Below are 22,750 nucleotides of genomic sequence, written 5' to 3' on the forward strand. Positions count from 1 at the left end.
TTGCTCCCCACAGAGCTACAATTCTCAGCACCCTTAACAAACTCCAGTTCCCACTATTCCTGTGTGTGCATGCTTTAAAAGTGTGGTGTGAACATGGCCTTTTACAGAACTATTAAAGTCACAGGAGCCTCATGCCCCTTTTCACCTGGCTCCCTTATTTCTGCCACAGACCATTGCATACAAACTACAGTCGTACCTTGGATTTTGAACGGAATCCGTTCCAGAAGACCGTTTGACTTTCAAAACATTTGGAAACCAAGGTGTTGCTTCTGATTTGCTGCAGGAAGCTCTTGCAGCCAATTGGAAGTCACAGAACCCACATCAGATGTTCGGGTTCCAGAGAATGTACACAAACCAGAACGCTCACTTCCAGGTTTGCGGTGTTCAGGAGCCAAAACGTTCGACTCGCAAGGCATTCGACTTCCGAGGTATGACTGCATATTACTTGTTAGACTAACGCCGGTGTATTCCATATCTCCCCTCATGCCCAAAATAGGGTGCAGTCTCATGCCCAAAACATTATCGTAATTTGCTCACGGCTTTAAGGTTCCGTATGATTTCTTCTTCTATGTAAGGGGTGAAGATGGGTGGCGGATCAAGCCCTGTATAGTTGCATATATGAGAGATGCTGTGCTATAAAAAATTATGCAAAGCTGACAGTTAATTTTCGTAACGAAAAGAGGGCCTGGGCGCAATTAACTTGCTGAAGGAATTACACAGACAATTATCTTATATTTGGGGTAATGAGGAAATACCAGCGCTCTAAATTGATGTCTTGGAGAGAGTAAACAGCTACCTCCAGCCTGAACCTCATTTGTAAAATGAATTGTGTTTGGAAGTGTAATACATTTTGAAGGATAATGGATACCCTCCGGGGCACCCGCTAATTTAAAATGTGTCTATAGTTAAAAGCTCCCTTTTAAAAGGGCAATGTTGACACAATGGACATATCCTCTCATGGGCACCAGATGAATGTTAATTGCTATAGGCTGACAAGGCAACTCTTCAGAGAGTGTGTTGCTCTACCTGTGCTAATGCTAACTCTAATATCCAAAGAAGAAGTGCCATATCTCTCAGCCACAAATATGCAAAACACACGTGTGTCACCTGGTGCAGCGGAGCTGAAATGCATTTGCTCCCCATGATTTTCTGTGAATTTCAATGCCTGTTCTCTGAATCCTTGGTGAATGTTGTCTAGTTATTTAAAACTGTGGGAAGGAAGCCTTTTTCAGCCCAGTGTCATATATTTATTTATTACTTTTCTATACCTACTCCCCCCAAAAAGGAGCCCAGGGCAGCAAACCTACGCAAGGGATAAAGCAATAGAAGCAGACTGTGAATGATCTCAAGTAAAAAAAAAAAAAGGCTAGTTGAAAGAGGAAGGCCAGAAGGTATCAAAAGGGCTATAGAAGAGGTGCCTCCAGCATGAGTGAATAATCATAGAGGATTGTGCAGAATTATGTGGAAATAATCGCTCCCGCTAACAGCAAACTCAGGTGGTGTTAGTGATGACGTAGCCAGAACAAGCCCCTTGAGGCACAAGAAGATATCTGCCTGCTTGGGGGAACCTTGCAGTTTTGAAAACTTTAAGATAATAAAATATTAGGCAGCAAAATATAAAACAAATATGATCCAATGAGGACTGAGCATGCTCACTTACAGCTAAGGAATGTTGAGCTACATAGCGGATAGAAAAGATGGGAATGAAGGGAACGGCATGTTCTAGAGGAGTGCATTGCTGACTGAAGGCTAGGGATGGGGAAGAAATTATTCAAGAATGCAAAGTAAGTAAACTCACCTTTAAATAAGAACAGAAAATAATATGCGAACTGAAAAGCCACTATCCTTTGAAAGTCACACTTCCCCGAATTTTGCGCTGCGGTTCCCCAGCCAAGTAGCGGGTATAGAACTGTATTTAATCAGGTAAAATCTGCATAAAATTGCACATATTGATGACTATAGTATCAAAAGTGCATTGTATTAAGAGAAATTTCTTGCAAAAATGTGCGCATTAGGCAAAAATGCATTAGAATTAGGAGACGTGCATGCTAAAATGTTGCTGAATTTTCATGAGGGCTTAGAAAGAAAAATCACAAACAGATGTGGAGATACAGAGAACCAAACTGAAGATTGGGAAGATGAGGAACCAAAAATGTTAGTGTTCAAGCATTGCTGCTAGAAGGATCCAATGCAATATTTTGTTGCAGGACCCACTTGTAATGCTAAAATCAGTAGCTTATCTAAGTGAAGCATCTGAAGGGTAAACAGGTTAGCACAGGAAGACTTCAGGGGCTGCATCTGAGTCTATGTGCATCCAGGCCTCTGAGTCCTCTTCAGGTGCAGTTAGGAAATGCAACATTGGTGCCTGTGACTGGCAGGCAGTCTGTGTGTCTTTCAGTGCCTGTTGGTTGTTAGCATCCCAAATGTATCCATTCAATAACAGCAGATCTTCTGAAGTCCAGCTGCTCTTAATTTGAATGAATACCTCCCTGAAACAGAAAAGAACGTCCTTAAATTGCAACTTTAAAGTGCTCTGCTGCACTTAGAGTAATAGCAGCAGCAGCTAAAGGAGATACTGTATGTAAATGTAGGGATCAGGCAGAGGGCCTTTTTGGTGGTGGCACCTTCCCATCAGATGTCAAAGAACTATATAAATAATAAATCATAAATAATTTATTATTATTATTATTATTATTATTATTATTATTATTAATCCTTTCAGCATTCTTAGCATAGTGGTGAAAAATTTTGAGTTGTCAGTGCTGGGTGGGCGAGGCAGGCAGAATTTGGAGCACAGATTTAACTAGATTTCTTGTCTTATTTTAAAGATAAGCTCTCCTTTATTATATGGGACAAGTCGAACACCTATCTGTCGAAAATATTCTTGGCACTGAAACAAATAAGTGCTAACAGGGTGGTTGTGGTGTGTGAGGGTACAAAGCAGCAATAGCCGACTTGGATATCCTGACCTTCCCCCACTGTTACCTTGCCCTGGTAATGTATGAGACTTTATGCATGCAGAGGAAAAGCACAAGAAAGGGTTAAGTTAGGTGTACTGGTTAATTGGTTGCTTGTCCTGCACCTGCACCTAGTTAATCATGTTAGAGTGAGTCAGCAAGCATGTGAGAGCGACTCAGCGCACTCTAAAGTCTAAATGCACTTGTGTTTGAAGCAGGTTTGCTCTGGTATGGGTTGCCTAGTATGGGTTGGAATGCTGCAGGAAACTGTATACTGTTGGAAAGACGATACTACGACTGTATGTAACTGCTAAGCTTTGAAACTGCATTGTACCCTACTTAGAACTGTCTGGTATTTTTCTGTTCCATTGGCACATTCCGCTGGCACATTGAATGGGCACTCTGCACATGCGCCATCATGCCCCTCACCCCATTTTCATCCCTGCGAGGGGCATTGCCAATTATCTAGTTACCAAGCATGGCTTTTTTCTTGAGTGGTTACGTTCACTTTTCCAGCTGATGCATCACAAATCTGCATTCATCCATATTTTTTTTTACAAAGGTAAAGCCCAAGGTAAGCAGAGGAGACAAGGTGGCACCCTCCTATTAAGACCAGGGCAGTTGACACAGTTGCCTCTGGTGAAGGACAAGATGCCTTCTCTCCCATTCTGACCTGAGGAGCTGGATCTTACTTCAGTGTGGCAGCAGAACAGCATTCTGCCCTTCATAGGAGGGCAGTAGGCTAGCTGGTGACGAGGGCAGACATTGTTCTCTCCTCCAATAACTTCACATATCTCCCTGTAAATGGATTAAGGCAGGAATTGGTGGCCCATTGGTGCAACAAAACATTTTAGCAGGGTGCAAAAATGTCTTGGATCTGCAGTGCCCACAGTGGTAGATCTCTGAAATAAACGTCTGCTCAGGCTGAACGTTGATTTCAAACCAAGCCCACTTTCTCCTGTTCTTCCTCCTGTGCAACATCTATCGAGTGCCAAAGACAGTCAAAAATCAAAGGCAATGCCATTGATCCGAGGAGATTCTGACAAATGTAACAGATTATGATACTTCTCTCACAGTGAGTAACTGGATTAAAGGATTGATTTTTTTCCTGTTGTCTTTTCCTCTCTCTCTCTCTCTCTCCCTCCCTCCTTTGTACTCTCGGAAATTGGAATCTTTCTTACAGGAGGAAATTGCTTCTCAACTCTGAGGTTGTGGAGGTAGAGATGCCATTCTTGAGCATGACTTGGATTGTTCAGAGAGGGAATGGTTCCTTTCAGCACTAGACCAAAACATCTTAATATCTGGGGCAGAGCAGCAAATGCCCCCCTCCAAGTCAAAAGCATCTATGATAGTGATGCTGGGGGCAGAGCTAGTGTATTTGTCCCCTGTGATTTTGTTCTTCATCAGGGTGGGGAACCCAAGGCTCACATTCCCCTCATGTGAGAACAGGATACAGGACTAGATAGGCCATTGGCCTGGTCCAGCAGGCTCTTTTGTTCTTATGGTAGGTAGAGAGGACTAGTGTCTTGAGTTTCCCTGCCCCAGCTCTATGTACTGACATAACACCCCGATGAAGCTAATGCGTCAATTGTCCATCAGCCACAGCCCAACACTAGTTTTCAGTTTCTGCATTAAGCCACAGGTCACCCTTCGCTCTGTCACTGGTGCTGTAGCTCAAATCCTGAACCACCCTCCAAATCTCTTTGTCAAGTCAGAACGAGCAGAGAAAATTCCATATTTTGCCATCTTCCCCAACGAAAAAACCTTGAGTGGTGTGTCAGCAAGTGCTTTGCCATCAATTCTTATAAGCCAAGCCCCTTCGTTAATTATAAGTACGCATTCTCAGCAAGGGAGTAATTCAGGCTGGCTATAATTCTGGTAAAATTTCAAGAAAAGGCACTTACATTACTAGAGGCTTTTCTTAGAACTGTGAGTCAATGTTATTTTTTTAATGGACTGGCAGGGAAGTGCGACTGTGTACAGCAACCTTCCCAACATGGTACCCTTCAGCTGGGTTAAACTACAACTCCCATCAGGCTGGGGGTGATGGGGGGTTGTAGTCCAAATCGGCTGGAGATCACCAGGTTGGGGAAGACTGGCGTAAAGCAACTTGGATAGCTCAGTTGGTTAGAGTGTGGTGCTGATAACGCAAAGGTTTCAGGTTCAATCCTTGTATGGGACAACTGCAGAGTCCTGCATTGCAGAAGGTTGGACCAGATGACTCTCATGGCCCCTTCCAACTCTACATTTCTATGAATCCCCTGTCACAGGAGGCTCTGTGAAGCATCTCGAGGTAGGATGTTGGTGTTCAGATTAGGACTGAACCAAAATGTCCCCTGTTTGACTTCAGGTGCTGAAATGGCTGGAGATATTTTTTGCCATTTATGTAGGGCAGGGGCAGAGGAAGCTGCTCAGGCACCTGGGGCGGCGTGTCCAGGGGCAGGGCAAGCTGTCCATAGGGGCAGGTCACACTGCGGGGCTCCAGAGTCTGTCTCCCTCCTCCCATTCAGCCGCCCTACAGCTGGGAGGGAGGCAGCAGGCGGACTGTTTGGGCAGCGTGGAGCCTGTGTGCACCCAAGCCACCGCATCTCTCCCAGGAGAGACGTGTGGCTCGGGTGCACTGCAGGCCCCACGGTGAGTGCCACCTGCCGTTTTGTCACCTCCCTCAGTGGTGACACCCAGGGTGGCCCGCACCCACCGCACGCCCCCTTCCTCCACCCCTGGGCAGGGATAACCCAACTCAGTGGAAGAAGTGTTTGTGCATTAGAAGTGAAAACCACTGGTTTCCTGAAGCTGTCTATATCCTGCCATTCACACACAGTAATTAAGAACCAAGCTTTGCAGTGGCAACTAGAAATCATACTGACCCTGACTCTATGGAATGAGTGGGGATGGATTGAGTGGCTTGGTCATCCCACTATGAGTGGGCGGGTCTCACAGGATAGGGATCATAGCTGCCAAGTTTTCCCTTTTCTCCCGAGGAAGCCTATTCAGCATAAGGGAATTTCCCTTAAAAAAAGGGATAACTTGGCAGCTATGATAGGGATGGAGAAATGTGACTTAGCTTCTCAGATGTTTCTATTGCTGGCATTTGGGGTTGTTGTTGTTTTTGTCTTTTGCAGCTGTTGTCTTGGTTGTTTGTGATTATTCCTTTTCTGTAATTGGGTTGGGGGGGGGTTGCTTTATTGTTTGCTGATAGTTTAGCCGATATTGCCATATGATATGCAAAAAGAAATCTTTGATTTTGCTGACTAATTTTTAAGTTATATTTGGGGTTGCAATAGGCAGAAAGGCCATCACTCACTGGTGGAGCATTTGCTTTAGATACAGTAGATGATGCCGGCTAAGGCTGGAAATGTCCCCTGCCTGAAACCCTGGAGAACTGGGCTAGACTGACCAATGATCTCACTCAGTCTAAGGCAGCTTCCTACGGTGGCACTGTGCTTTTTGTTGTACATTTTGTCATTTTTGTCTTGAGTACAGGGATGTAGAAAAGGTGGTTTGCGATTTTAAAATGAATTGAAAACGTGCGGCTGGGAACTGATTAGTGATGGGGTGGCAAGGATTGCTCATGTAGCTGCAGTTCACACACCCTTAAGTCACCTAGGAATGGCACAATGGAGCATTGTTTTCAGATAACTACAGGAGAGAGAGAGAAATGAGCTACTTCAGGGAGAAGCTCTTCTTTATCCCTTAGGTCAAGGGTGGAGAACCTGTGGACACCCAGTTCTTCCCAACTCCTGTCAGTCCCAGCCAACATGGCTAGTGGTTAGGGATGTTGGGAGTTGTAGTTCAGCATCACTAGGAAGCTGCAGGTTCAGGGGAACTGTAGGGAAGCACCCTGTTAGTTTGGAGCCCTGCACCTCCAACTCCTCCGATGGGCTCATCCATGCTTCCATTTGTACCATGATTTGCAGGAAACCTGATTGACGTTTGTCCCAATTTAGCAGTAAACATTAAATTTAGCAGTAAATTTAGCAGAAAGAAGTGGGACCAAAACTAAAACAATAACCCCTGCTCAGACCTGTGCCTACAAATCACAGACCTGTGCTTACAAATTGCAGCACAAACGGAAGCATGAACAAGCCCTATCTCTCACCATAGCTGCCAAGTTATCCCTTTTTTAAAGGGATTTTCCCTTATGCTGAATAGGCTTCCTCGCGAGAAAAGGGAAAACTTGGCAGCTATGATCTCTCACTAATTAAGAACAACCACTGATTATGTCTTGCTTGAGGACCCTCAGCATCTTAGAACCCTCGCCTTCACCGAGACCCGCAAAACAAAGGCTGACTTCTCAGAGTTGCAGACCAAGCAGGCATCTCTTGTAACAAAGAGGATGTTTTCAGCAGCGTCGCCATAGCAACAATCAGATGTTGCTCCAACCCCCGGAATGAACTGAATCATCAAGTTGGACCTTCAGTTGGATTCTTCCCACCTGGTAGAGTAGTGGGAAGATCCTGGAGAGTAGTGACTAGTGGGGTGCCACAGGGTTCTGTCTTGGGCCCAGTCTTGTTCAACATCTTTATCAATGACTTGGATGATGGGCTTGAGGGCATCCTGAGCAAGTTTGCAGATGACACCAAATTGGGAGGGGTGGCTAACACCCCAGAGGACAGGATCGCACTTCAGAATGACCTTAACAGATTAGACAACTGGGCCAAAGCAAACAAGATGAATTTTAACAAGGAGAAATGTAAAGTACTACACTTGGGCAAAAAAAATGAAAGGCACAAATACAGGATGGGAGACACCTGGCTTGAGAGCAGTACATGTGAAAAGGATCTAGGAGTCTTGGTAGACCACAAACTTGACATGAGTCAGCAGTGTGATGCAGCAGCTAAAAAAGCCAATGCAATTCTGGGCTGCATCAATAGGAGTATAGCATCTAGATCAAGGGAAGTAATAGTACCACTGTATTCTGCTCTGGTCAGACCTCACCTGGAGTACTGTGTCCAGTTCTGGGCACCACAGTTCAAGAAGGATACTGATAAGCTGGAACGTGTCCAGAAGAGGGCAACCAAAATGGTCAAAGGCCTGGAAACGATGCCTTATGAGGAACGGCTTAGGGAGCTGGGTATGTTTAGCCTGGAGAAGAGAAGGTTAAGGGGTGATATGATAACCATGTTCAAATATATAAAAGGATGTCATATAGAGGAGGGAGAAAGGTTGTTTTCTGCTGCTCCAGAGAAGCGGACACGGAGCAACGGATTCAAACTACAAGAAAGAAAATTCCACCTAAACATTAGGAAGAACTTCCTGACAGTAAGAGCTGTTCGGCAGTGGAATTTGCTGCCAAGGAGTGTGGTGGAGTCTCCTTCTTTGGAGGTCTTTAAGCAGAGGCTTGACAGCCATCTGTCAGGAATGCTTTGATGGTGTTTCCTGCTTGGCAGGGGGTTGGACTGGATGGCCCTTGTGGTCTCTTCCAACTCTATGATTCTATGATTCTATGATTCTATGGTACTTGAGCTGCATAGATGGCCCACTTCACACCAAGAAAAAGGAATCCATTAATATTTGGAAAACGGGAACAGCCTGTTAGAGAGGAATGATGGTCTCTGCAATTTTTCAGGTGTTACTGATCCAGAGTCTAATTCAGGATAAATACATTTAGCCCAAGAGAGCAATGGTGATTAAAGGCGCCTTGGAGAGCTTTCTGTCATGTCACAGGAACATGGAAAGCTGCCTTATAGTGTGCCAAACTGTGGACCATTGTTCCATCTAGATCAGTGTTGCATACTTACTCTTGAGGATTTTAGACAGGGGTCTTTCCCAGCCATATTAAGCCATCTTTTCATCTTCCAATTCTGAAACCATCACCCCCTCCTATTGTGCAGTCCCCTTTGTTTTCACCTTCACCTTTATTCCCATGCCATCTTTGCCTTCCTCCTTTTTTGCAAACTGCTCTTGCGGGTGGTGCTGTGGGTTAAACCACTGAGCCTAGGGCTTGCCGATCGGTAGGTTGGCGGTTCGAATCCCCGCGACGGGGTGAGCTCCCGTTGCTTGGTCCCTGCTCCTGCCCACCTAGCGGTTTGAAAGCACGTCAAAGTGCAAGTAGATAAATAAGTACCGCTCTGGCGGGAAGGTAAACAGCGTTTCTGTGTGCTGCTCTGGTTCGCCAGAAGTGGCTTAGTCATGCTGGCCACATGACCCAGAAGCTGTACGCTGGCTCCCTCAGCCAGTAAAGCAAGATGAGCGCTGCAACCCCAGAGTCATCTGCGATTGGACCTAATGGTCAGGGGTCACCGTCACCTTTACCTTGCACACAGACACATATAACCCATGAGATCTTCCCACTGAATGCAGTTATTGACCCCCTTTTCACGTCAGCATTTCCAAAGCCACACAGTGCCCCCCTTGCCCCCCCTTTTCACCTTCACCCTGCTTTAGATACCTCCTCCTCACAGGCTTCTTTGGCTCTCAGGGAGCACTACCGGTAGATGGTTGTAATTCTTTTGTGATTCTAGCACCACCTGTCAGCGGCCGCATGAACTACAGTATGATGACAGACCAGTGCATAGAGAAAAATGAAAGATTCAGCACAGCTCTTCCCTGATCAGCCTGGAACCTGCTTGTGATAGGACTGCCTTCAAATTAGAGAAACAAATCTCCCAATTTTCATTTCTCTGTTTCTCATTTTTTCCCCAAATATTAAGTTCAGCTAATTCCTTTTCCACATCATTTTGCAATTTATTTTAAACCTTTCGTGGAAATTCACCAGCATTTTAATACGCATTTCTTCTTTTAAATCTAGTTTTGGCTAATGCATACATTATTGCAAACCCCTTTCCATAATACAACGAATTGTGTATGTGTTGTTTTTAATAATAAAGGCATTGTTATGCAACACTTTTCCCCAATATAATGCATGTCCCCACCTTTTTTTTTAATTTGGAGAACTGAGTCAGAAAATTCAAAAAATTCAGTGACATCTGAAGGGTAGCTGGATTTCAGTTTGCATATTGCTCTTGGAAGTGCAAATTGAACCAACTTTCTCTTCCATCCCTCCTTCATACATGTTGTGAATCTACCCAAATGTTCAGATTCACCATCTCAGCCTCTGGTCTCCCTTTGATATCTGTGTCATGCCCTCTTTGCTGTGTGCATTTCAGCTTTGGAAATTTTTTTCATTCCGGAAGGCTTTTATGATTAATTTCTGTATATGCTGACTTTGCTTGTCCTTAAAAAAATGTTGTTGTTTTTAATGATATTTAATACTTGGATCTTACGGTTGGTTTTTGTTTTTGTTTTTGAGGCAATTATCTATAAGCCACCTTGTGAGATATTCCCACCTCCCAAAGAGGCAGAAAAGAAATATGCACATAAATACATACAAATTTAAAATTAACCTAGCAGGGAAGTGGTTGGGTTTGGTAGTTCAGTATTATAAAGTATTTTCTCTGTCCTGGTTCTGTTAATTATGTCCTTGCCAATGGGCATGTAAAGCTTACAGAAATTAGCACTTTTAAAAGTCTGTTCCTATACAGACTTCATTCTTTTCTTGAATGTTATATTTTCATTAATTATCTGCAAAAGCTGTGACTTGTTTATGGATGCTAGGTAATGACCTCTAGTCTTCCTGGCATGCAATTGTGGATGTTGCATGGGGCAATGGCATCAGGTACTCAGGTACCTGAACTGAAAGCCTCCTCTTTTGAATTTGGTACCCAGCCTGGGACTGAGTCTACTGGGAGTCTTCTTCATGAGCAGAAGATGGGTGTGCAGCATTAGCCATAGTTCTCTGTCAGGTAGCATGAGGACTTCTGGACTTCAGGGCAGGAACTTTGTGGTGATTTGCATCATTTGCCCTCAGGGGATCCTGGTTTGGACACCTGTTGTTGTTTAGTGGTTTAGTCGTGTCCGACTCTTCGTGACCCCATGGACCAGAGTATGCCAGGCACTCCTGTCTTCCACTGCCTCCCGCAGTTTGGTCAAACTCACGTTGGTAGCTTTGAGAACACTGTCCAACCATCTCGTCCTCTGTCGTCCCCTTCTCCTTGTGCCCTCAATCTTTCCCAGCATCAGAGTCTTTTCCAGGGAGTCTTCTTCTCTTCTCATGAGGTGGCCCAAAGTATTGGAGCCTCAGTTTGGGGATCTGTCCTTCCAGTGGGCACGCAGGGCTGATTTCCTTCAGAATGGATAGGTTTGATCTTCTTGCAGTCCATGGGACTCTCAAGAGTCTTCTCCAGCACCTAGCATCTCCAGTTAAAGATTCAAGCAGTGAGTTATGAGAAATCCCTCTATTGGAGGACCCAACCACACAGGATGTTAGTTGCATTACTCTGCTCTTAAGTGCAGGGTTTTGTTTTTAACAAACAGCACAGGTGACCTATCCAAAGAGGATAGACGAGTGCTATCCCTTTGCCCTTGCTATAGGTCTCATCCAGGTCAATTTTTGTATTGATACAGTGTGTCCCATTGCAGCAAGCAGTATGTTTATTGGCAATGCAAACTGTAGTTGCAGGGAGGGGCATGTCCCAGAGCCTGGGGAAAACAGCTGATATATTTATAGTGGGTTGAAAGTCCTTCCTGTGTATCACAGACACCTCCCAAGTCACTGCAAAGTCCAGCGCCTTTGCCTTGCCTAAAATCACAATCCCATCTCGCTATAGCTGTTGCTTATTGTTCACGTCATTCTTGTCCCCAAAGTTCCTGGATCCCCAACCTACTGGTTGAGAGCTTGCACCCTTAGCACTTATCACATATCATCTGCTTCAATGTAATTTATTGGCTTGTCAATACACGTTATGCAAAATATAGTAAGTTAGAAATAGACCGTGAGATGAAGAATGCACTCAGTACATTCAGTCGAACAGCTGGTGATTCCTACTTGGAGAATTGAGAAGAGGTGACAAGCAACTGTGCTTAAGAATGCACTGTTGGGTTAGGTGTGATGCTGTGTATTGAGGCAACCATGCACATATTGTGACCCACCCCATGTATCGTGACTATCTAGGTGCTTGATCCCCACCCATTTTTTTTCAGAGCCAGACAAGCAGCAAACAGAAGGTGGAGTGTTATGGAGGCTGGGACAGGCCACTATACATCATAGAATCATGATGGATGGACTATGTTCTTGGTGGATAACAGGCTGAGTAATCCTGCATCCTGGTGATTTTATTGACGGACAGATTGCATTTATATTCCACTTTTTTCTCCAAGGAGATCTAGGTGGTGTACATGGTTCTCCCCCTCCCTGTTTAATCCCCACAATAACCCTGGGAGGTGGGTGAGGCTGAGAGGCAGTGACTGGTCCAACATCACCCAGTGAACTTCATGGCTGAGTGAGGTTTTGAACTCTGATCTCCTGGGTCCATGTCCAACACTCCAACTACAATGGCATCCGTTTGCTTGTTTTTACCTAGTTGTGAAGGTTTCTGACTTCTGACTGTACATGTAGAGCTTTCAGTCCACTGCACCATCTTCAGGAGTAATGTATGTCTCTTACAGCAGGCAGGGGTTACCGACATAGTTTCCTTCATAAGTCATTGGACTTCAACTCCCATCAGCCTCCGCCAGCGTGTCCAATGGTCCAGAATGATGAGCATTGTAGTTTGGCAGCATCTGGAGGCCAACTTGCCTTCTGCCCCTGCTCTACAGGTATCTAAGCCTTTAGCTTGAATTTTTGACTTTCACAGGCAAAGCACGCGATCAAATTGGGCATATCACATCCATAGATGCTCCCCTGTTGTGCGAGCAGGAATTCAAGTGGCCACCAAAGGAGGGCATGAACTGACTTGTCTCTTTCTGGTCACTGGTCACACCGAAAAAGCAAAGGGCAAACACTGAGCCACTAGGGCATTTCCAGATTTCAAAGCCAAGCTGCTCCAGCTTCTGCTTTGTGAACCATTAAATTGCAGTGAAGTTGCATGCTTGTTCATTTCCCAGCAGCTCAGCCCAGATCTCTTGCTTTTCCTGCTGCATTGATCCATTTTTAATCTTTCTTAAGGTTCCAGATGCCCATCTCCCTTCGTTCTTACTACTTTTGTTTTTAAAATGGCAGGTGAGAGAGAGAGAGAGAGAGAGAGAGAGAGAGAGAGAGCGTAATACGTAAACTCAATTGTGAACTTGGGTGGTTAAGTGTCTTTTGGATGGGGCCACCTAAAAATAAGATACACTTGGAAGACTCCCAAGGCATGCAGAAATATGCAAAATTATAAATTAAAAGAAAAAATGGGAGGGGAGAAAAACCCGAACAGTTTGTAAAAGTGGAAACTCAGGGAGGGAACTGAAGCAGGAAAAGGAGGGTGGAGGTGGGCATGCAATCTTCCCCTTCTGCCTCTCTCCTCCTGATATTGACAAATGCAATGACCCTGCAGCACCATGCAATGCCCACTGCTGCAAGTTCTGCCTCCTGTTATGGAGCACATGCATTCAATAATAACTGGGGTGATGGATGGAACACCTCTGCATCTCACAATGTTTGAATCCAATATTCTTCTAGGAAAATGTGAGCAGATGCCCATCTTCCTCTTGGTTAAGATTTGGTAGATTCTCCAAGGGCCAAAGAAAATTGGTTTAGGCCAGGGGTCAGATCTAGTCAATCAGTCATTGATTGTCTACCCTGTTTCTCCGAAAATAAGACATAGCCATAAAATAAGCCATGGCAGGATTTTTAAGCATTCAAGGAATATAAGCCATACCCCGAAAATAAGCCATAGTGATAGGCAGTTTAGCCTTGTAGGTTAAACTGTACCATACTTAATAAAAAATAAGTCATCCCTTGAAAATAAGCCATAGTGTGGTTTTTTGAGGAAAAATAAATATAAGACAGTGTCTTATTTTTGGAGAAACACGGTATCATTGGCCTGACATTACATCCATATCAACATAAAAAGTGTATGTTGGAGGGACATGGGAAGCTACCTGCTACTGAGCCAGATTATTGATCCATCTAGTTCAGTATCATCTACACCAGGCTTCCTCAACCCCGGCCCTCCAGATGTTTTGAGACAACAATTCCCATAATCCCTGACCACTGGTCCTGCTAGCTAGGGATCATGAGAGTTGTAGGCCAAAAACATCTGGAGGGCCAAGGTTGAGGATGCCTTATCTACACTGAGTAGCAGCGGCTCTCCAGGATTGCAGATGGGGGTTGCTGCTCCATCCTGAACCTGGGACCTTCTGCATGCAACCCTCTGAGCTGCACCCCTTCCCCCAAATGCAAAACAAGGAGCAAATGCAGAACAAGGACTACATGCAGTTCTTCTAGCATCATTAGTGTTTGGGCGAGGAATTGTTCTCCTCACAAAAGAGAACAGCAGGTGGGATGAGGGGAGTCAGCTTTTGAGATTCATACTACAGGGACCAATTAAGCACTGGCAGGGAACTCAGGGGATGATGCAATAATTGCATTCAAAGTTTTAGATTTAAGTTTCCCTGACTGTATGTGGAGTATCCACGTTCCCCAGCTGGCAAACAATTGTGTTGTAACTGTAACTATCGGTTTCCTGTGCTCATGTAACGTTGCATTCCTTTCACCCTTATATAAAGACTGCCAGTTCCAAAGTCTAGTGCTTATCCCCTGTCCATGGTGCTGAAATGCCCAAGCCAGGCCACTGTGGCCTGTTGGGGGAATGAAAGACAGCTCACATCATGAGTGGTTGCAGGGGGAAAATCCCAGTAACACAATCATTGTTTTTCATCAATGAGGGCTCTAAAAACTTGTCTGGGTATTGATTAAAACCTCATACAGTGGTACCTCGACTTACGAACGACTCGACAACCGAATTTTTCGACTTATGAATGGGGCAAATGGCCGCACACTTACGAATTACTCGACATCTGAATGGAAACCGCGGCGGTTTTAGATAGGTTTTTTTTCGACTTACCAATTTTTAGATGGGGTTGCTTCGACTTACGAATTTTTCCATTTCCAATGCATTCCTATGGAAAATTGCGTTTCCAATGGCACTTTTTGACTTACGAATTTTTGGACCTACGAAGGTGCCTTTGTAACGGATTAAATTCATAAGTCAAGGCACCACTGTATATTGAACAACTACTGTTCATTCCTAACATAGAAAATATATTCATATACCTACCTGTCTACCTGTCAGAGGTGTGTGTGCGCACGTACGCAATTTAGACTAGAATTGCACTCAAGAATTGTACTATTGGGAATAATCTGGCATTGGTAAAGAGAACCATTAGATGATGTCATCTATCTTCTCTGTTTATATCGCCCTGGGTTTTGAATAAGGCCTGTGTGGGAAGGAGCTTTTTAATTGCATCGTATAATTAATCTTGCACTCATTTGTGTATTTACATGTGCTTATTCGCTAGGGAACAGCTAAAGTTTAATTGCCATTGCTTCCTAAGTAGCTGAGTAGGTGGGTGCATACGGAGCTGGTAGTTTGTGCATATGGATTAGTCTCATGTCAGAACAGATTCCTTGCTGAGGAAGCTGTACAGATTTATAGATTTGTCTTAATTGCTTGAATGAATGCTTCACATCTGTAGAACATGCGTTTCAAGCATCCAAAGCAGTCTGCAAGTATTACCTTTGTAATCATAAAAAAGCAGCCCTGTATAGTAGGACAGCATTATTACTCTACTATTGCAGGTGGAGGGGTGGGTGCATGTGTGCCACAGTAGCCCTGCGCCCTTAAGTGAGTGGAGGTGAGATTTGGAACTGGGAATGAGATTAAAGCATAATTCCCTTAGCCAACATACTAGAGAAAGAACCATCACTCAGTGGAGGAGCATACATTTTGGTTATACAGGAGGTCCTGATTAAATCCCTAACATCTTCAGTTGAAAAGGTCAAGCAGAAGATATTGGGAAAGACCCCTCTGCCTGGAGGGCTACTCCTGGTCATAATCAAGTGGACAATATTGGGCTAACTGGATGAAAGTTACATTCAGGAATCAGGTTTATTGGTTTAGATTTCCTGGTTATATTAATAACATTGGTTTCTATGTTCCTTGCTACCTGCTGCATTAAGGAAATGTAGGTTTTTGATGGATATACTGTCATGCCATGCTAAATTTCATTTGCACCAATGGCTGCGGTGTGATACAACCATGGATATTATCGGACATGTTGCCACTCTTTATGCACATGTGCAATTCTGTTCTCCCATGACTCACCCATGAATATGGCAGGAAGGAACTGTATGATGGATGTACTGTATGCTGGAATACTGCCCCAAATTTGTGTCCCATGATTTTCTGGGTTAATGGGGATACAAATGGATTTTTTTCTGGAAGCAATTAACGTGGAAATGAGAGCTAAACTTCCACTGGATTTTGTTCACTTTCCAGAAGTGGCTTTTACATTGTGTAAAAGATCACATAGAATGTGAAAACGATCAGGTAAGGAAATATTGGGGAGATGGAATAAAGTTCTGTCTGAATACAGCTGAAGAGTTTGACCTGGTATAAGACAGCGTTCCAAGTTGCTCTAGCATAGCTATTGTACTGAATTAATTATAAATTTAGGCCACAACGTTTGGTCTGGGTTTCCTGAAAGAGCACATGCTTTAAAAGCTTGGTGGGTGAGGTAGGGGGAATTTGTTGGGACATCTTTAGTACTTCTGTTCAGTTCTGAACTTCTTGCCCTACCCATTCCTGTGCTGGAATCATGACTCCTGAACTATGCCTGCTGCTGAGCCTATTCCGTTGCTTGCCTGAATAAGATCTCTTTCTTACTTACAAGAGTCACTGTCTGCGTGTTTTGGGTGGGAGCCAGGACAAATGTGTAGATAAGACCAATGGATGGAAGAGCAGGCCTGATTGGTGACAGTTTGCCCCCAAGGTACTCTACGTTTGCAGAGGAAGGTTGTGCAGGGATGTGACCTCTGAAACACCACTGGAGTGACAAATCTGCCGCCACTTATTGCAGTGGGAAGTCACTGTGATTCAGGACTGATGGCATCAGTATGGCAAAAACACATTTCATTACTTCTGGTCAGCTACCTTCAGGATTTAATTTGCTGGTGTCACAGCTGGAGAGGCTGTTTCACACCTCCAGGGAAATTTGGCAAGACCTGCCTCCTAAACCAAATGATTGCATCTAGCCTCCTTCACGGTTTATTATTACAAGCGTGACAAGCCCAAGTCATACCAAAGCCCTCTGAAAAGCTGGAAGCAGACAAAGACCCTCAATGTACTGCTATCTGTTTGTTTGCTTTCTCTCCCTGCAGAAACACATCTCACAAGGATTGGGGGCCCAATCCTCACAAGGATTGGGGACTCCAAATAGAGTTAACGCCAGAAAGTGTTTTGGACTACACGTCCCATCGTCGGAAACTGGTTTACACCTTCAGTTTCATGGAAATAAGTGCGGAAACCTAGAATGTGCCATAAAATCTGTGTGCCTTCTCAACTCCCTTTACTCTCATATGTTCTTTCATTGTCGGTGGGTGGGGGATCTGAACCCCCCCCCCAAACCACAAGAAAAGCCCTGCTGGGTTAGGTCAATGTTTCATCTAGTCCACCATCCTGCTTTCATAGTAGCCGCCCAGATGTCCAAGCAGGACCCAAGCTCAATAACACTCTCCCCTCCTGTGGCTTCCAGCAACTGGTATTCACAACCATTACTGCTTCTGACTGTACACCCTGTTGGTACATGAAGCAGAAAAGAATGTTACACACCACCCCAATCTCCACGAGTGCTGCAACATGACAAGGATGCCAGATGCACTTTAGCCTGGACTTTCCTTTGGAAATGAGGCTCTGTACAGTTGGTGTCCAGTTCTGGGCACCACAGTTCAAGAAGGATGCTGACAAGCTGGAACATGTCCAGAGGAGGGCAACCAAAATGGTCAAAGGCCTGGAAACGATGCCTTATGAGGAACGGCTTAGGGAGCTGGGCATGTTTAGCCTGGGGAAGAGAAGGTTAAGGAGTGATATGATAGCCATGTTCAAATATATAAAAGGATGCCATATAGAGGAGGGAGAAAGGTTGTTTTCTGCTGCTCCAGAGAAGCGGACACGGAGCAATGGATTCAAACTACAAGAAAGAAGATTCCACCTAAACATTAGGAAGAACTTCCTGACAGTAAGAGCTGTTCAGCAGTGGAATTTGCTACCAAGGAGTGTGGTGGAGTCTCCTTCTTTGGAGGTCTTTAAGCAGAGGCTTGACAGCCACCTGTCAGGAATGCTTTGATGGTGTTTCCTGCTTGGCAGGGGGTTGAACTGGATGGCCCTAGTGGTCTCTTCCAACTCTATGATTCTATGATGTCTTTATGATATGTGGTTTGTTTACACATATGTGCAACCTGAGAATATGATGGAGACTTCTCAGAGCATTCATATTCCAAGAGGGTCTCTTGCTCCTGTAGGCACAGAAGGCTTGGGTCTCAGAACAGAGAAATCAGCCATGCTCTTTGTCTCTTTGTCAGAGTCAGCCCACGTGGTGCTGTTCACCCCACTTCATCTTCCTTGTATGTGAACCCAATGAAACTATTCCTCTCTAGCATATGTACATCGTCCAAACTCAGTGCTCTCCCCCCAAAAAAAAATGTTTAGGGGTACTCTCATTTTGTCTCAAGAAAATCACCATTTTATAGTTCAAATTGGGGAAAATAAATAACAGTAAATGAACAAAAGTACAAAGAACACACATTACCTCATAAATTAAACACTCACTTTCGTCTGAGACTCAGGAAACACCGTGACAGGAAATGAGGCCGCCATCAGGGGTAGCAACAGAATTGATGATTCACCGTGCTAGAGAAGAAACTAATTTTTTTAATTCTTGTTTCTTCTCCTGTTAGATTCACAAAATGTTTAGGGGTACATGTACCCCTGCGTACTCCCAGAAAAAAGCATTGTCCAAACTGAAATCCTAAACCCTTATTTGTCTCCGCCCAATAACACACAGCTGGAGGAGGGGCTCCACCCCCTTTGCTGTCTGCCATTGAACATCCCAATGGCTCATCATTTGATGGGATGCTGGCAAGCTTTGTTCTCCACTCAGCTAGCAACCGCCAGGCTGGCTTGGCTTGTTAACATAGGCTTAATCCAGGGGTCCAGTGTATGGCACAGTTTAACTCTTCAAACATTGATTCATTCCAACCATTATTGTACCCAGGAATTTAGGGTATCTTGCACCCCACAAAGTCATAACAATAAATCAGGGATTGCTAGTGAGTGGCAGAGGCCTAGCGGACTATTTGCATCGCTGCCCATAACAGCCTTTTGTTGCCTTTGAATACAAGAGAGGGTAAAAGAGAAGTTGTGTTTGATGAGAACAGATAGCGCTTGCACCTGGTTTCTGAGCAGACAGGTGATTGGTAAGAATCATCTCCAATAAACCAATCAGGTAGGGGAGGCTTTTATTTGTGGCGGGGCAGTGAATAACTAATATTTGGTGCATTGTAGACAAACCTTTGTGAGCTTGCAATATTTGTTGACTTATTTCCGGGGGTGGTGCTGCTGATAGAGGATTAGTCACACTGCTGAAAGATTTTCAGAACTCCTCGTGGCGAGATACCTAACTGGCTGGCTAACATCCTCACTCGATATGTTGCAAGAGCAAAGCCATTTCTGCTGTAGGACCTGCAGAGCTGAGGCGTTTGAAGTTGCTCTCCTATGGACCATCAAAGGGCAAAGTGATTCCGAGGAGCTGAAAATATCACCTAGTGCTGACTTTTTGAGCAGTCAAGAGGTAGAGATCTAAGCATTGCCATGCCAATTAAATGGGGGAAGAGGGCTGGGAGAGACGCTGGAACTTTAAATGTGGTCCCCTTTTCATTATAATTACAGTTGCTGCGTTTTGGAATTCCTGAAGACCTGGCAGTTTCCTTTCTGACAGATAGTTTGCAATTAATGAAAGGAAGAGGGTTTTATTTTCCTTCCCAGCCAGCCAAAGAATTGATGTTCTGTGTGACAGACGGAGAGAGAGAGAGAAAAGGTTAAACTGTTCCATTTTCTTCTATGCACTTGAGTGACAGAGTTGTCTAATATGAAAAGGATTGAAGCTTCGTAGAAAATAAATTGGGTGAGCAGGAAGGATTTGGGCTTCCTTGTATCTAAGAATATGAGTGGATTCCCCCTGTTTCTCTTCCTTTCATTTTCCTGTGGATTCGCTCCGCTTCTCCCAAATTCCAGTGTAATTACAGCTTTTTGAAGGAGACATGGGTGAAAAACCTTTTTTTTTTAATAAATAAAGAAAACCCCTCAAAGCCACACTATTTGTAAAGGGAATCAAGTCACACAGTGGGAACAATGCCCCCATGCTGGAATCAAACTTTAAGGAAAACCCATGGTGGTGGTAGAGGAAACTTACGACACTGTTTTATATCTTAGTGTCTGGGAAGGAAGACTGGTATTGCCATCTGGGTTCGCCTGTAACACACCTGTAGCTTTAATTTCTATAGATACGGAAATAATTGTTGTATACCAGGGTCCTGAAGTCCCTTCTGTCAGCATCATGCCACATATAGGGTGTGATGTCAGAGATGGAGTGGGGGGGATGTGTGGCCGGAGGAGGCAAGGAAGCAGGAGGATGATCCAGGGCAAGGGGCCAGTGGTTTGTGGGGTTCTTCTGTGCTGCATTGGGTGCCACTCATTGCCCATTTCAGGGCCACTGTTGCCTTGCTCTGGGGGCTAGCAGTGCTGGCATGCTGCCATGTTATAGGAAGCTGTTGGATTTTTTGACTAGTCAAGTTACTTTAGAGCCGGTCTAATGTAAATACTGTCTGTTTAAGAGAAACAGGTGCAGGTGATTTCTAATTGCCCACAGGCGTGGGCTCTGCTTCTTGTATATAAGGCTCTGCCAGAAAGCCTTCTGCATCTCTTAGTTAGATTCTTTCAGTTTGATTCATCTCTAAATAGATCACTCTCTCAGCTGTTCTTAGTTTAAGAGATTCCTTAGTTGAATCTTAGTATGATTGCTTAGTTATAATGCTAGAATGCTGTTAATTCTTGGGTAGTTTAATGGAAGTTATGTGGGAGTTTGTGGGAATGTGGGAGAAAGCATTTCTCTTTAGTTTAAAGTCTCTTTAGAGTCAGTTTGTTTTTCAGTTAAAGAAACCCAACCGTTTGTATTTTCATCTGCATACCTTTACAAGTGTGCAGCTAGTAAGGGGTTTCATATAAGGGAGATAATTCCCTACGCTCTTGGTGGTGTTTTCTTAACCAGGTCAACTTCTGACTGCGTATACACTGCGTGAAGCGTACTTTAAAAGGGCTGCTGTAAAACTGGGATATATGATTTAGGTTAAGTAAGTTTCAATACCCACTTTTCTTCAATATTATTCTTATCATATATATTATATTCCAATAGAAGCACCACAAAAACAATCAATGTCGAGAGCAGAGGCAGAGGAAAGGGGTGTGGTGGGGGCAGACTGCTCCGGGTGTCTTTGCTGAGGGGGGGGGGTGACATTTGGTGCGCCACCCAAGCCTACCCTGAGCTGTCGGGGGAAGGGGGGAGCTGTGCCACTTTGCCAGTGGCATTCCCCCTTCCCCCTTCTTTTTGACAGCTGGGGGAGGCTTGAGAGTCATGGGCGGGCGGTGTGCCGAAGGTCCACCATCGGCGGCTCGCTCTGCCCCTGGCTGCAGGGCACGTGTGCTGTTCCATGCACCCGAGCAGCTATCCCGCTCCTGCGAGGGCACCCTCCATGCCCCGCCCCCCTCAGGAGTGCCCCCCACCCTGGGCATATGCTCTGCCGCTGGTCCAGAGATCCCCACATCCCTAGAAGCAGTGCTCATGCCAGAACATCATTTTCACCCCCAAGGAGAAAATGCCAAAATTGGGGGGGGTCCCTCTCCCCTCCCGATCCTCTCTATCTTGACCTGACCATTATTAAAACCTCCCTAATTGACCTGACCATTATTAAAACCTCCCTAATTCCCATGGCTTGGCAGCTAGCAGAAGCACAATCCGCGCCTCTTCTCTGTTGGCGGCAGACAAAACAGCAGCATTGGCCAATACGTTTCTTTTGCTTATTCACTTGCAGAATGCGGCGCCTTTCCACGTGGCAGTGCGAGACGACAACTGCATCGCCGTTTCCCTCGAAGCAGCGGACGTGGTGAGCTCGTCCTCGGTGTACGTTGTCAAAATCACCGGCGAATCTAAGAACTATTTTTTCCAGTTTGACGAATTCAACAGCACTTTACCTGCTCCTGTGGTTTTCAATGCCTCGTACCATGGCCTTTATTACATAGTGACTCTGGTTGTGGTGAGCGCAAACATGGTTTCCAAGCCAGTGAGATCAATCACGGTGTTAACCAGTAAGTAAATGTTAAAAATCAAAGTGAACGCGTTTGAAACTTGGGCACTGTGCCTTTTTTGCAGTTTATTGGTGCCAGACATGGAATGGAGAGAGGAGCCAGTGGAGTGCAGTGGGTTAAGTGTTGGACTAGGACCTGGGAGAGCAGGGTTCAAATCCCCACTCAGCCATGAAGTTCACAGGGTTATCTTGGGCTGGTCACTGCCTCTCAGCCTGTCCTCCCTCACAGGGTTGTTGTGGGACTTAAGTGAGGAGGGGGAGAACCATATGTGCTCCCTTAAGCTTATTGGAGAAAAAGGTGGAATATGAATGCAATTTATTAATAAGAGGCAGGCATCCCAAGAAGGAGAACTCACAGCACATCCTGAGAGCCATCTGCCACGAATATCACAATAATAGGCAGGCACACCAGCAGACTGAATTCACCAGTCTGCCTCCCTTGTGCCCCTACATTTTCTGAATCCATGGCCATTCATGCATTTGGTGCCAGGGTGACTTACCAGTGTCTTTCAGGGTCTCCTTCTTTGGAGGTCTTTAAGCAGAGGCTTGACAGCCATATGTCAAGAATGCTTTGATGGTGTTTTCTGCTTGGCAGGGGGTTGGACTGGATGGC

Source organism: Zootoca vivipara, chromosome 9 (genome assembly GCF_965207765.1).
Source record: "Zootoca vivipara chromosome 9, rZooViv2.hap1.1, whole genome shotgun sequence".
NCBI classification, from domain to species: domain Eukaryota; kingdom Metazoa; phylum Chordata; class Lepidosauria; order Squamata; family Lacertidae; genus Zootoca; species Zootoca vivipara.